Source organism: Bubalus bubalis, chromosome 17, assembly GCF_019923935.1.
Source record: "Bubalus bubalis isolate 160015118507 breed Murrah chromosome 17, NDDB_SH_1, whole genome shotgun sequence".
NCBI classification, from domain to species: domain Eukaryota; kingdom Metazoa; phylum Chordata; class Mammalia; order Artiodactyla; family Bovidae; genus Bubalus; species Bubalus bubalis.
The window spans coordinates 6,420,698-6,435,290 of NC_059173.1; the positions used below are offsets into that span (position 1 = coordinate 6,420,698).

At 51.3% G+C, this 14,593-nt stretch overlaps 1 protein-coding gene across 2 annotated transcripts in view; it reads left to right on the forward strand.

Moving 5' to 3' along the window:
* TPST2 (tyrosylprotein sulfotransferase 2) overlaps nt 1-14,593 on the forward strand; it is a 53,534-nt gene that overhangs the window by 17,160 nt on the left and 21,781 nt on the right. Inside the window, exon 1 of one of the 2 annotated variants that reach the window (XM_044929999.2) lies at nt 3,990-4,165. The exons of the other annotated variant lie outside the window; for it this stretch is intronic. The gene's annotated coding sequence lies outside the window, so the exon portion shown is untranslated. Of the gene's footprint in view, nt 1-3,989; nt 4,166-14,593 lie in introns of those variants that run through there. 2 annotated transcript variants of the gene reach the window in all.

Below are 14,593 nucleotides of genomic sequence, written 5' to 3' on the forward strand. Positions count from 1 at the left end.
GACTTGTTTTTATTGGAATCGATCAGACCTATGGAAAGGTGCACACATCGTAAATAGACTGCTCAATGAATTTTCCAAAGATAATTGTGCTCATGTGTGTGACAGTACCCAGATCAAGAAAAGCACGTGCCCAGTACCCCCACCCCCACCCCAAGATACCTGTGTCCCCCTCAGGCATGCCTCCTTGCAAAGAGTGATTGCTGTCCCAGAATCTCCTACTGGAGATTAATTTTGCCTGTCTTTGTACTTTATATACATATAAAGTGCTTTACATGCACACAAACATAGATTCTCTTCTGTATTGGCTTTTGGGGGCTAATAGCTCAGCATGCTGTCTTGAGAGAGTCACCCATATTATGTGAAGTTTTGGCTTGTTCTCTCTCCTGGCTGTCCAGTATGAATAGATTTATTGTATTTACTTGTTTATCCATCCTTTTGTTTATGAGCATTGGAGTAGTTTCCAGTTGGGGGTGTTACAAAGAGTGCTGCAGAGAGCAGGTCACTATGTATCCTTTGGGGAAAGAAGTTAGATGCATTTCTGATGATAAATACTTAACAGTGGAATTGCTGCGTCAGAGAGAAGGTACAGAGCTTCCCTGGTGGCTCAGCGGTAGAGAATGAGCCTACCAATGCAGGAAATGCGGGTTCGATCCCTGGGTCAGGAAGATGCCTGGAGAAGAAAATAGCAACCCACTCCAGTATTCTTGCCCGGGAAATCCCATGGACAGAGAGGAGCCTGGCGGGCTTCAGTCATGAGATCGCAAAAGACTCGGACACAACGTCGAGGCACCATGACAGCAACAGCCAGAGAAGGTGCAAATTCAGCTTGTCTCTTATGCCGGAGAATTTTTCCCGAGAGATTGTGCCAGGTCCCTCTCCCACCCATGGAACACGAAAGTTCTGATTGCATCACATCCTTGCTAGCACTTGGTATTATCCTCTTTTTTCGTTTTAACCGTTCAGATGTATATGGCCCCACGTTGTATTTTTATTTTGCGTTTATTTCCCTGCTGAGGTGGTGCACCTTTTCAAATGCTTATTGACTATTTGGATAACGTCTTAAATGAAGTATCTCTTCAGATTTGCCCCTTTTCCTAATGGGGGGCCTGTCCTGTTCTTGCTGATTTCCCAGAGCTCTTTGCATAGTCTGAATACAGATATCTTGTTTGCCACATGGATTGCAAATATGTTCTTCCTTGTATGACTTTTTTTGATCAGTAGGAGGAGGAACCAGAAGTTTAGAGCCTCCAAGGCATTGACTGGAACACAGGTCAAGCCGTCACCTGCCTGAACCTCAGTTTTCTTCTCAACTCTGCAGAGTATTTAGCCTAGTGCTTCGTGTATAAATGGAGCAGGGATGGTTATTAGCACCTCTGTAGGAGTGAAAGAGCCCTGAACTGAAACAGGCAAAAACTAGCCTTGTGGGGACTTTTCAACCTAAGTTATCCCTGTTTCTCAGGCCAGTTCTATAAATATCTGTTAGGCATATACTTTGTACCAATTGCCAAGCTAGGGATTGAAAGTACGGTGGTGGACAAGATGCAGTTCCTACCCTTGGAGGAAGTTGCACTGAGGTGAGTACAGGGGGCTGTGGGAGCCCATGAGAACACTACCTGGACTGGAGGCATCAAGGAAGCCTTCCTGGAAGAGGCAAGCTTCATGGTGCAGTTTGCTTGGAAGGCTTCCTGGAGGAGGCAAGCTTCATGGTACAGTATGCTTGGTAAGCCTCTTCTTTTTAGGCGCATGTTTGGGTGCCTTCTGTGTACAGGCACTGGTTCCTGGCCAGGAGCGATTGTGTTCCCAGGGGACACTTGGAGGTATTTTTGGCCATCACCACTTGGGGAGGGGACACTACTGACGTTTAGGAAGTTGAGACCAGGGCTGCTGCTGAAAGGCATAAGACAGCCCACAACAAGCCCTCCAGATGTCGAAAGCACTGAGGTCGGGGAACCTAGAAGTGGACAATGCTGATGCCTTGTGACATGCTAATAAGGGGAGTGAGCAGAAGGACCAGGAATGTGAGCTCATGTGGGGAATGTCAGAGAAGGCTTCCTAGAGGACGGAACCTGGAGCTGTATCTAGGAGGAAGGAGTGGGAACTGGCAGAAAGTGGGAGATGCTGGGGAAGGACTCGGATGAATCACGGAGCTGGGAACTCAGGGCACGCATGGAGATTCCACTCGTGGCCAGGACAGGCCGGGAAAGGAGGCGTGAGAGGGCGATGGGACCAGACACTGAAGGACCGAACTTGTGTGTCCACTCCGGGAGCCACGAGCCACGTCTGGCCGTGGAGCCCTTGAAACGTGGCTAGTGCAGCTGAGGCACTGAATTTTTTATATTGATATAATTGAAATGTAGATTTGAAAATAGGTACTCCATTCCATGTCTTGGGAAACTTTATAAATGTGTGTAGAACTCTTTGGGGGCATGGATGTAAATTTTTCCAGCTGTAACTCTGATGACCTTTAGTTGTGGATGGGGTGTTTCTCCTGACAATTTATCATCCAAATTGAGATGTGCTAATGATATGCCCTGATATCAGAGAATTAGTACTAAGGAAAAGAAGGAAGTCAATTGTCTCATTAATCATTTTCTATATTAATAGAAATATTATTTCTATTATAAATAGAAGATAAATAATATAGAAATAATATTATTAACTAATAATATTTTCGGATACACTAGGTGAAATGGAAACCTGTTATGAAGTGTAAGGTCACCTTTTTATTTTTACTTTTCTAATGTGTGGCTGCTGGAAAATTGACTTCCATGTGTGGCTGACCTTGAACTTGTACTGAATGTCACTGTTATAAACCGTGGGGAGGAGCTGGAGCAGCGGGCTGGGGCTGAGGCTCACGAAAGAGTTTAGACAAGGGGGTGACGTGGTCCCGGTTTCTGTGGCAGCTCCACCCACCAGCCACAGGTGGGGAGGGAAGATTCCAGAGGACGGGCCAAGACCAGCCGTAGGGAGACCGAATAGCCGGGAAGACCTGAGCTCTGGCCGCAGAGAGAAGCCGTGCCGTCCCAGACAGATAGCGTCCGCTGCCAATCCCCGGGCTGGTGGCCAGGCTGGGTCCTGAAGGAGGAGGAGGAATGTTTGGGGAGAGTTGGGGACATCCTGGGAATGACCGGCCCTTCAAAGGTGCCTCAGCGCTGAGAGCCAGGAGGAAAGACCTCAGCTGGTTCGGGTGTGCCTGCTCCCGGTGGCCACGGCTCCGGACACCTGCAGCCCCAGCCTGGCCACTACCTGCGCTCCACACTCAGGTCGGACACCCCCTGACCCCTCACCCTGCCTGCAACTTGCTGCCTGGCCCTGCTCGCCACTGCTCACCATCTGTGTGACTGTGAACAAGTGGCTTTCCCTCCCAGGGGGATTGCCAGCTTTGCCTGGGCTCGCCTGTGTCGTATCGAGAGCATAGGAGAGAAGGGAGTTGCCTACGGGTGACAGGTGTTCCTGGAGAGGACAGCGTGGAGCCCGGGGTGGGGCAGGAACGTCTGGTACATTCTGCAGTTTGCAAAGCAGCTTCCTATCTCTGATCCCTGCATCGCATCCCCATTTCACAGCTTTGTAAGCTGAGGCTCAGAGAGGCGAAGCAGCTTGCCTGGGGTCACACAAGGGCGACAGAGGCAGGATTTCAATGAAGGATCTGACACCTTGTGAGGTCCAAGGCTCCCGTGGCCACAGCTCAGTATGCAGTGAAGGGCAGGCAAGGTGGCACCTCTCTGAGCCTCAGTCTCCTCAGCTGTCAAATGGGCAGGGTGATGAGGAGGTAGGTAGTTGAATGCAGCGATGTGGCACCCGCCCAAGACAGGGCTCCACGTGGCGGCTGCGCGTCCTCCTGGCAGCTCTGCAGTGAGGGGCATGAGCCCATTTTTCAGGAGAGGACGCTGAGGCTAAGGTGTGCAGCCAGTGAGAGCAAGGCTGGGGTCCCCTCTGCCCCCAACTCCTTGGCTCTTTTCCCTCCCCTGTCGTTGCTCTCGTCCCAGAGCCCTGGAGTCACCTCCTGTGCATTGAAGGGCAGGCTGACCCCGGGATCCAGCTGGTCCTTCGTCCTGGATGACTGCACATGAATGGGGACTTGGCAGCCTCCCCCGTGGTGCTTATAGACATTCCCGCCCCCATCTCCAGAGCCAGTTCCCTCTCGCAGGACTTCGTCTTTTTCCAGGTGAGCAGCTTCGCTTTCTGAGAGCCAGAGTGCTTGGGCAGGAAGCTGGCCCAGAACACATCCAGGATGTGGCCAGATCCTAAAAGCCGGAGGTGGGAGGAGGCCTTAGAAGTTGTCAGCCCCACTTGGGTTTTGGCCATGTAGCCTCAGTCTCCACATCTGGAAAATGGGAAGACTCATCAGCTCAGGGAAAACAGCAACGTCTGACAATACAAAGTTGGTGCAGACGCATGGGGGGTTGGGGCTGGGGGTGGGGGGTGGATCACAGACCGCTGGTGAGAGGGTCTTTGGAGGGCACTTTCTGCTGAAACAGGATGTGTGGCTCCCAAGCCAGCTGACTGCTTTTAGGTGACTTCTTAGTGTGGAGCCATGCTTCTCAAGTTTGAATATGCATGGGGATACCTGCGTGTGTGTGTGTTCGGTCGCTTCAGTCATGTCTGACTCTGTGTGACCCCGTAGCCACGAGGCTCCTCTGTCCATGGGATTTCCCAGGCAAGAATACTGGAGTGGGTTGCCATTTCCTTTCCAGGGGATCTTCCTGACCCAGGGATTGAATCCACATCTCTTACATCTCCTGCATTAGCAGGTGGGTTCTTTACTGCCCGCACCACTTGGGAAGCCCCAGGATGCCTGGGGGCTGGATAAGATGCAGACTTTGATTCTGCACCTCTGGGGTGGGACTAGCAGGCTTCCAGGGGACCCTGCTGATGCCTTGGGGTGCCTCTCGGTCACGGGCAAGGGAAGCACGTTCTTTTGTGATGGGGTGCGTTGTGTCTAAGGTGAAAACAGCCTACACGTCCATCAGGAAGGTTTTGGCCTAATTAATGAATGTCAGCTGTCCCTGCCCAGCATGCGCTGGAGCTGTTGAAAGGAGGGAGGCCTCTCAGGGTCCTGCACGCTGCTGTGTCTGCCTCCCGGGAGGATGGCAGCCGCTCTGAGTGCTGGGGTTTCGCCTGTGTCGTTAACCGGTGTGGCCCCAGACTAGAGCTGGGCCTGGCGCACAGTGGGTGCTCAGGCAGGGTTTACTGAATGACAGACTCCATATGCTGACACGGAAGGATCTCCCTGACCTGGTGTGGGGTGACCCGAGCCAGTTTCAGGATACGTGTGATCCAGGGCCTTTCGGGCCTGGCTTTACTGGCATTTGGGGCTGGACGAGTCTTTGTGGTGGGGGCTGGGCATCGGAGCACCTCTGGCCTCTATGCGTCCGATGAGCCCCAGCTGTGACAGCCCAGACTCTGTGTCCACACACTGCTGATCGGTCCCTCCAGACCAGCCCCGCTGAGATCCACTGGTGCAGTCGGACAGTGCGTGGCTGGAAGGAGGCAAGTGGGAATGGAAGAATGAAAGGATGGGTGTCTGGGAGGGTGGGGGACAGGCCCCGTGTGGTTTCCATTCAGATATGACTTTGGCTGTAACCTCACAGAAAACAGGTGTGTATGGGGGGTTCCTCCCCACAGCGATCGACAGCGTTTACCTCTTAAAAGACGGAAGAGGACGGAATTGCAGATTTTGTTCCCAGGACACTTAATCCTTCTCTAGTATTTTTTTCTTAATATTTATTTATTTGGCTGCACTGGGTCTTCACTGTGACATGCAAGATCTAATTCCCCAACCAGGGATCGAACTTGGGCTCCCTGCACTGGGAGCGTGGAGTCTTAGCCACTGGACCACCAGGCAAGTCCTGTTCTCTGTTATTGTTAAATATAGAGATTGAAACTTTGACCTGAGTAATTAAGTCAGCTTAAAAAACAGAAATAGCCCAAGGACCCACTTTGGGGGTTGCAAGGAGTTAGTGAGAGTTCCCACCTGAAGCAGACGGAGAGGACCACTGCTGTTTAGCTGTGTGGCAGCCCCTAAGCATACGGAGCAGTCAGGATCTTCTTTGCACATGGGCACGCTTGAGCTCAGAGATGGAAAGGGACTTTTCCGAGGTCACACAGCACAGTAGGAGCTAGGCTTGAGTGGAAATCAGTCTTCATGGCTGTGATATAGGGGCCCTCCTCTGCCACCCTGTGGCCCCTTCCAGGCTTCTGGGCCTCCTGGTCATCACACATGAGGCTGTGTGGGCTGTCTCACACCCCCCAGCTTGTTGATCACTTGGTGTTCACCAGCCCAGCTGGCACCCAGGAAGTGGGCATGGCTGGAGGCCGCAAGACTGTACCCATTGGGAGTTGTTGTGGTTTGGCCGAGCAGCTCTGGGAGGACTGCCATGGTTGTGGAGCCTGTGATGGAGGCCCTTGGCAGAGATGGTCCCCCTAGGTGGGCGCTGGCCGCCAGCCCTGTGCCCCTCTCCTGCTGAAACACCTGCCATGGCTCCCTAGTGCCCAAGTTGAAATTTCCATCCTGCGCCTGTTGAGTTAGCATTCCATGCCCTGCAGAAGATCCTCTGTGATGCTGCTAGATTCCAAACACAAATACTGGTCATGGTAATAATAAGGCCTAGAGTACCTACTGTTTGGTACAAAGTTCTTTACTTGCCTTATCTTTTTTAACTCTTTACAAAAGCCCTTTGGTACTGCTGCGCATCTGAGCCTTATCGTACAGAGGAGGAAACTGATGCTTTTGAAAGTTAAGTGCCTTGCCCCAGGTCATGTAGCTCATGGCGCCACTAGGATCTGCAGCCTGACTCCAGAGCCAGCCTCTTTTTTTGGGGAAAAAAAAATATTAGTTTATTTATTTTAAATCTGGCTGTGCCGGGTCTTTGTTGCTGCATGGGCTTTTCTCTAGTTGGCATTGAGCGGGAGCTGCTCTGTGCTTGTGGTGCGTGGCTTCTTATTGTGGGGGCCCCTCCTGCTGCAGATCACGGGCCCCAAGGCACATGAGCTTCAGTAGTTGCGGTTCCCGGGCTCAAGAGCACAGGCTCAGAAGTTGTGGCCTACACAGGCTTAGTTGCATTTGGGATTTTCCTGGATCAGGGATCGAACCTGTGTCCTCCTGAGCCACCAGGGAAGCCCCAGGGCCAGACTGTTTACCAGGGGGCCAGCCTCCCTCCTCTTACAGGAGAATGAACCAGCTCCTTGGAAGAAAAGTTATGACCAAGCTAGACAGCATATTAAAAAGCAGAGAGATTACTTTGCCAACAAAGGTCCGTCTAGTCAAAGCTATGGTTTTTTTCAGTAGTCACATATGGATGTGAGAGTCGGACTATAAAGAAAGCTTGAGCGCTGAAGAATCAATGCTTTTGAACTGCACTATTGGAGAAGACTCTTGAGAGTCCCTTGGACTGCAAGGATATCCAACCAGTCAAACCTAAAGGAAATCAGACCTGAATATTCATTGCAAGGACTGATGCTGAAGCTGAAACTCCAATACTTGGGCCACCGGATGCAAAGAACTGACTCATTTGAAAAGACCATGATGCTGGGAAAGATTGAAGGCGGGAGGAGAAGGGGATGACAGAGGATGAGATGGTTGGATGGCATCACTGACTTGATGGACATGAGTGAGTAAACTCCGGGAGTTGGTGATGGACAGGGAGGCCTGGCGTGCTGCAGTCTATGGGGTTGCAAAGAGTCGGACACAACTGAGCGACTGGACTGAACTGACTCAAGTCAGCAGAGAGGAGCCTGGCTCAGGGTGTCTGAAAAGCAAGACCCAGGCCTGGCTGCCCCATGACCTTGCTGTGTGACCTTGGGCAGACTCTCTTCTCTGGGCTTTCACTGGGCTTTGTCCAAGGCCGGCTCAACATTCCAAGGCTCAAAATCTCAACATTATGCAATAAACCTAGAAATCACCCCAATTTCATTTTTCCATTCTTTTATATCACACCATTAATATATATCTGCTGTAGAATAGTTAGAAAATTCAGATGGGAGAAAATGAGAAATAGATGAAGCTCCATTTAGCAGTTTAGGACATACCTTTCTGGAGTATTTTTCTAACATAAATACTTATCAGAATAGAATCGGATAGCCTTTTTTATCACCAAACATCATGTCCCAGATCACCTGCAGGATAACGAATCCTTCTTTCTTATGGTCATATACATGTCTGTAATGGTTGTACTGCGGAATGTTTGATTAGCATCTAATTAGAGATGATAAATTAACAGTCGGCGTTTACTGAAATCCTCCTGCTGCCAGGTCTTGCCCTAAGCACTTGCCTCAGTGGTCCTCACACCAACTATCAGAGGCAGGCAGTTCAGCCCCATTTTACAAATGGGAAAACAGGCTGTTGATGTTACCCTGTCCCAGATCTCCTGGCCCGTCCTTGGCAGAACGGGATGTGGCCCTAGGCCCTTCCAAGCCCTCCACCCAGGCCTTTGATTCCTCGGCCACCCTGCCATGTGCCTCGCCACCCGTGTTCTCAGAGGCCCTGTTTTGTCGAGGGGGCTGTGCCGTGACTGTTCAAGGAAAGGGAAGGAAGGGGCTGTCAGTTGAACCTGGTGTGTGGGGAGGTGACCTGTGACGTATACAGCCAGAGCTCAATAAATGCTCCTCTCAGAGCGGACGTCACAGTGGGGTTTCTGGGGGCAAGTGAAGTTAGAGTCTCTCCAGGGGAGTGGGGCTTAATGGAGCCACTCCGCCACTCCACGTGGATTCTACAAGGGGCGCCTCGCAGTCTCTGCTGTCCAGGCTGGGGGCTTTGTGGGTACAGTGTGAACAGAACTGTGCTCTCAACTTGAGGTTTGCAGAAACCTGAGTTTGGTCTAGAGAGAACCCCTAAACCCAGGGCTGAGATTAAGCATGTGAGGGACTGGACTCGGGTACAGAATTTAAGGAAGTGCCCCAGAGCTCAGCAATAAAGATAAGTACTGTTTTAATGCAAATTTTAAAAACCCAAACTAATGGATGAACCTTGAAACATTATGCTAAATGCAAAGCAGCTAAAAACCCTGTATTAGGTTTTTCCGTTTATCTGAAATGGTCAGAAGAGGAAAAGTCACAGAGTGGCTGCCAGGGGCTGGGGGGAGGAGGGGGTTGGGGTGCCCCTTGAGCACGGGGCTTCTCCTTGGGCTGATGAAGATACTCGAAAATTGATTGTGGAAGTGTTAGCATGACTCCGTAAATGCACTTAAAACCGTTGAATTATACACTTTAAATAGGTGAATTGTATGATATGTGAATTCAATATCAGTGAAGCTATTACACACACACCCCCAAAAAAATCTAAATTGATTAAAAAAATATCCATGATGAACAAGGTCAACATTTTAAATAAAGACAGGATTAGTACTACTGATTTGTTTTCCTTCTGCCTCAGGCTCTAATACAACTTAGCTAGCACCATTATTTATCCTATTTAAAAATGTGATGTTTCCTTTGTCATTGTGTTTTTCTGGCAGTTTTTTATTTTAATTGGCATATGGTTGCTTTACAATGTTGTGTTTCTGCTGTACAGCAAAGTGAATCAGCCATTCACATATATATGTATATCCCACATATATATATCACATATTTATATATATATATGTATGTGTATATAAATCCTCTTTTTTGGAGTTCCTTCCCATTTAGGACACCACAGAGTACCAAGGAGAGGTCCCTGTGCTGTACAGTAGTCTCATTAGTTATCTATTTTATACATGGTAGCGTGGCTCAGTGCTAAAGAATCCTCCTGCCAGTGAGGAGTCACTGGAGACTTGGGTTTGATTTCTGGGTCTGAAAGATTCCCTGGAGAAGGAAATGACAACCCACTCCAAGTATTCTTGCCTGGGAAATCCCATGGACAGAGGAGCCTGGTGGGCTACAAGTCCATGGGGTCGCAGAGTCATACACGACTGAGCACGCACGTGTATATGTCAATTCCAGTCTCCCAGTTCATTCCTCCCCTCTTCCTGCCATGGTGTCCATACATTTGTTCTCTGCACCTGCGTCTCTATTTCTGCTTTGCAAATAAGATCATCTGTACCGTTTCTCTAGATTCCACATACATGTGTTGATATATGATACTTGTTTCTCTCTTTCTGTCTTTCTTTGCTCTCTCTGTTGGTCCCTCGGTCCATCCACGTCTCTGCATATGGCTGGCATTTGTAAATGTTGCATTTAAACATTGTTGATCCTGAATACTGAGTTTGGGGGATGCCCCTGTAAGTTTTGCGGTCCAGGGCAGTGGTTCTCTCGTCTCCTCACCCTGTCCTACCTACCACGCAGACCCCTTGCTCTCATTTGACGGAGAGGCCGATGAGGCCCAGGGGAAGAAAGGCTGTGTGAGCTGAGGCTAGAGTGGGGTCTCCGAGTCACCTCCTGCGGCCCAGACCATCTGGCCTCTGGGCCCCCTCCTCCACTCTGTCCTCCATCACATCTCCTCTGAGGTGGTCCCTGGGCCCCTGGCACTTCTCGCCTGGCCTCCTGCCCTCAGCTTCTAAGCCATCCTATACTAGAAAAAGCCCATGCCCCCTCAGTCCCACCAGCACTCGCCACTTCCCGCTGCCCTCAGGATAAACCCCAAGCTCCTTGCTTGGCCTTCCTGGAGCCTGCTGACCTCCTTTCCCCACCCTCTTGCCCACCACCCCCCCCACTCCCATCCCCGCCATGGCTGCTTCCTTCTCTCGGATTTGCATGGGACCCATAATTACCAAAGGGCGGCAGCATCACCTGCTCTTATCTTCTCACGGGTAAGCCTCCATCTCACCTAAATCCTCACCACAGCCCTTGCTGGTGAGGTGCTGGCCCCATTTTACAGATGAGGAGACTGAGGGCTGGGGAGAGGAGAGGACGCCACTAGGGGCCCGGAGCAGCGGCAGGTGCACACCCAGGGTGTTGGGAGATGTAGACACGTTGTTCTGCTTCCCCTGGGGGCCGTGTGTGCTGAGGTCACCCCCACTCTGGTCCCTGATTGCCCTTCACACTTCTTTTTTTTTAATGTTAACATTGTCTTTTAAAATTTCTTTAAAATATTTATATTTGTTTATTTAATCTGTCTGTGCTGGCTAGGTGACTGCATCACTGATCTTCATCACTGGGTTCTTAGCCAGACTATAACTGGTTTCCTTTCTGCTTCTCCATACTTGCTTCCTAAGTGAGCCTAGATTGCTCCTGGACCTGTCTGGCTTTTGGCCCCCACACTGGGCCCATTCCACTGCCCGGCCAGTAAATAGTCCTCAAATGCCAAATCCAGTGCCCATGTAGTGATTTGTAGAGCCAGGGGAGGGGCAGAGCTCGAGAACTCTATAACTTCCAAATCAGATTATTTGGGGACAGGCCCCAAGAACCTGTCTTTTAACAATTTCAGGTAATTCTGATGCGTGGGAGTTTTGAACCACCTTAAAGGGAGGAAATAGCAGTGATGCAGTACCAAAGCTCAGAGCTGTCAGTTCTTTTGTTTAATCCTCAGTGCGGGTGTTAGCATCCCCAGTTCACAGATGAGCAAACTGAGGCCCGGTTTAGGCCTCAGTTGTGTAACACCGCTGTCTACTTCCTCTGCTGCAGCCAGGGCTGCGTTGCTAGTGATCACCAGAACCAGGACCTAGAGCCTGGTGTGCTGATCCTCCCACCCCCCTTCCCCTACTTCTGGACGCTTCCAGGCAGAGGAGTGGAGACAAGCTTGGGTGTGGGTGTGTAGGTGTGTGTGTGCTGTGCGGGCGCAGGAAGCCCCGGGCCCTGCAAGGTCACCCTGGCCTTTTCCTGTTTATACTCTTTATCGAGCCGGGCCTGTGTGTTCCCGAACAGGAAGCACAGAGCCGAGCCGGGGCCGCGAGAGACGCCGGAGGCAAGGCTGCAGCCCGGGAGCTGGGAGGCCGAGCCAGTCGCTGCCCCAGGCAGCTGCCTGACCATGGACACGCATGGTCCCTATCTATGTGTTGAGCAGGGCAGGTCTTTGGGGGTGATGGTTAAAGAGCTTGGCCTCTGGGGTCAGACAGCTGGCTCCACTGCAGGCTGAGCTCGTTGCTCTCTGTGTGACCTTTCCCTGAGCTCTTCGCTTCTCTGAGCCTCAGTTTCCCCCTCTGTCGACTGGGGCTAATAAAAGTGCCTCCCTCAGCTCCCCAGGTTGTTGTTAGAGGCAAAATGCACATCGAAGGGCCAGGCACACACAGGTCTCTCTCCTTAAATCTTTACTTGGTGACAGACCAGATGGCGGATCATCCCATATACACGCATGCATCTCTTTTAAAAAATACTTTCTTGAGTTGTCCATTTTTCTCACCAGAGGCCGGCTGCCTGAGTCCTCCCCCTGGCTGTTCCAGCCCAAATATACACCAGCTTCCACGGTGACCCACTGCATCTGCGATTTGTGGGTTTGTCCCAGTTCCCCTGGGAGTTCAGACAGAGCCGGGCCTTCGCACATGATTGTCTGAGGGACACATCAAGGTCGCCGCCTGATGCTGTAAATAGTCTTGCCTGGAACCCAGCCACGTGTATTTCTCTGGCTGCTTTCACAGCGCAGAGGCCAAGTGGTCTGTCGAGCCCTGACAGACCCTCTGGCCCACGGGGCCAAAATCATTGGCTTTCCTGGCCCTTCACAGAAGTGTGCCGACCCCGCCTCGCCAAACCACTGGCCTGTTTGTGTCCAGGTTCCCTCCAGTCTTCTCCCCGTGCGGCGGTGACAGTGATCATAGTCAATGCTAGCGTTTTTGCACATGTGTGCTGGGTGCGGTGATGCTAAGGAATTCCTCGCAACTTCCAGGTGTTAACGCCCATTTCGCACATGGGAGTACTGAGGCTCCGCAAGCTGGATTGACCCAGGATCCCTGACGTCAGACTGCAAGAGCTGGGATGTGACCCCCCACCCTGAGCTTGTGCCAACAGGGTGCTGAACTGGGCCTCCAAGATTGAGGCAGGGTGGCAGGCGTGGGCCCTGCTTTGATTGTTTTAGGTGTAAAAAAAAAAATGCAAAGCTCAGTAAACATTTGTGGAATGAATGAGGAAACTCAGGTCTAGGAGCACGGGCTCTGGAGAGAGATTTGGGTTTTCCTGTTAGCTCCTGTGCTAACCTGCTGTGTGGCCTTGGTCAGATGAACTCACCTCTCTGAGGATCAGTGAAGAGATGGTTAATATGGGAGAGTCGGACGGGGCCATGGACAGGGCTAGTAAGGACAAAACCTCCATGATATATGTGAAGGTCTCAGCTCAGTAGCTGGCATACAATAAAGGCTTGTATGAGCTGATAGTTCTAAGGCCGCTCACCTGCCTGCCTTTTCTTCTCTCTTGAATCACCCCATGTGTTTCTTACGCTCAAGCCTCACCCCTTAAAGCCTCAGAATTATCCTTTTTGCCTCTTCCTCTTGCCCCGCTGGATTCTGGCAGGCTCTTCTTGGTTGGCTTCCCTCCAGAGCAGGTCAGAGGTCTCTGATCCCCAGGGATCCTGAAGGGGGAACCCCAGTCTCCCCGAATCTCCTTGGAGGCTTGGAGGCGAGGTCAGTGGGCCCTAGAGGGGCGTAGGTGGTCTCCATGGTGATGGAATGCTTGGGAGCTGGTTCCCACAGAGAGGGCTTGCAAGGCTGATGGCTGAGCTCCGGCACGGGGGTACCAGGTACCCTTCAAGCCTCCTCTTATAAGTGCCATGACCTGCCCCCTGAGCTGGCGTCCTGTGCTCCAGCCCTCCCCCCGGCCCCAGTTTGGGAACCTCTTGATCTGCTGAGCTTTGGCGCCTTGGGGCACGTCTCCCCCTCCCACCTCGGGGATCACCGTTTATCATGGTCACGGATGCAGTTACCTGGCATGCTGGTTTCCTGGCTCTGTGCCAAAACGTCATCTCCGTGAGGGCAGGGGCCCTGGGGTGCCGCCCCTGATGTGTGGCAACATCTCCTTCCAAGCATAGTAGGTGCTCAGTAAGCATTTGTGGAATGAATGAGTCCAGGCCTGAAGGTGTCTTGAAGATGGTCCATCACCGCCCCCTCCCCTTGCTTCCGGTGGTCACTCAGGGCAGCCCACGGGTCAGTGGAAAGAGAGTGACGTGAAGTCCTTGCTCATCCTCACTGCTGGCCCATCTTCTGAGCCATGTCATCATGAAGACAGAGCCAGATTTAGAAACTGGCTTTCCCTCTTAGTAAAGCACACTTTCTACCCGCCAGATTCTGTTCTAACATTTTCTAACTTATTTATACTTCCCAGTACTCCTATGAGGCTACTTCCACATTTACACTGGCCACATTTCAAGAGCCTGGGTGCCTCACCTGAGCCTCCTAGAAGGTATTGTCATCCCCATTTTACAGATGAGGAAACTGAGGCCCAGAGACATTAAGTGACTTGCCAAAGTCACACCGCCAGTAACTGGTGGAGCCAGGATTGGAGCCCCTTCAGTCTGACGCCCCCTACTGTGGCTGGTATAGGGTTAAAAAAAAAATACTGGTTGTTTTATTATTCTATAGATCAAGACCATAGAACAGCACCATGAACGTATGTGTTTGGGGAAAAATACTATCACCTACCACCCCTGTCTTCTTACCTGGAGTTTGTGTTTGCTGATTGGCTCGATTGATTTGGCGGATTCGCTTTCTGGTGTAGTTGTGCTTACCCTGCACCCCCATGGGCCTTTGTCATCGTA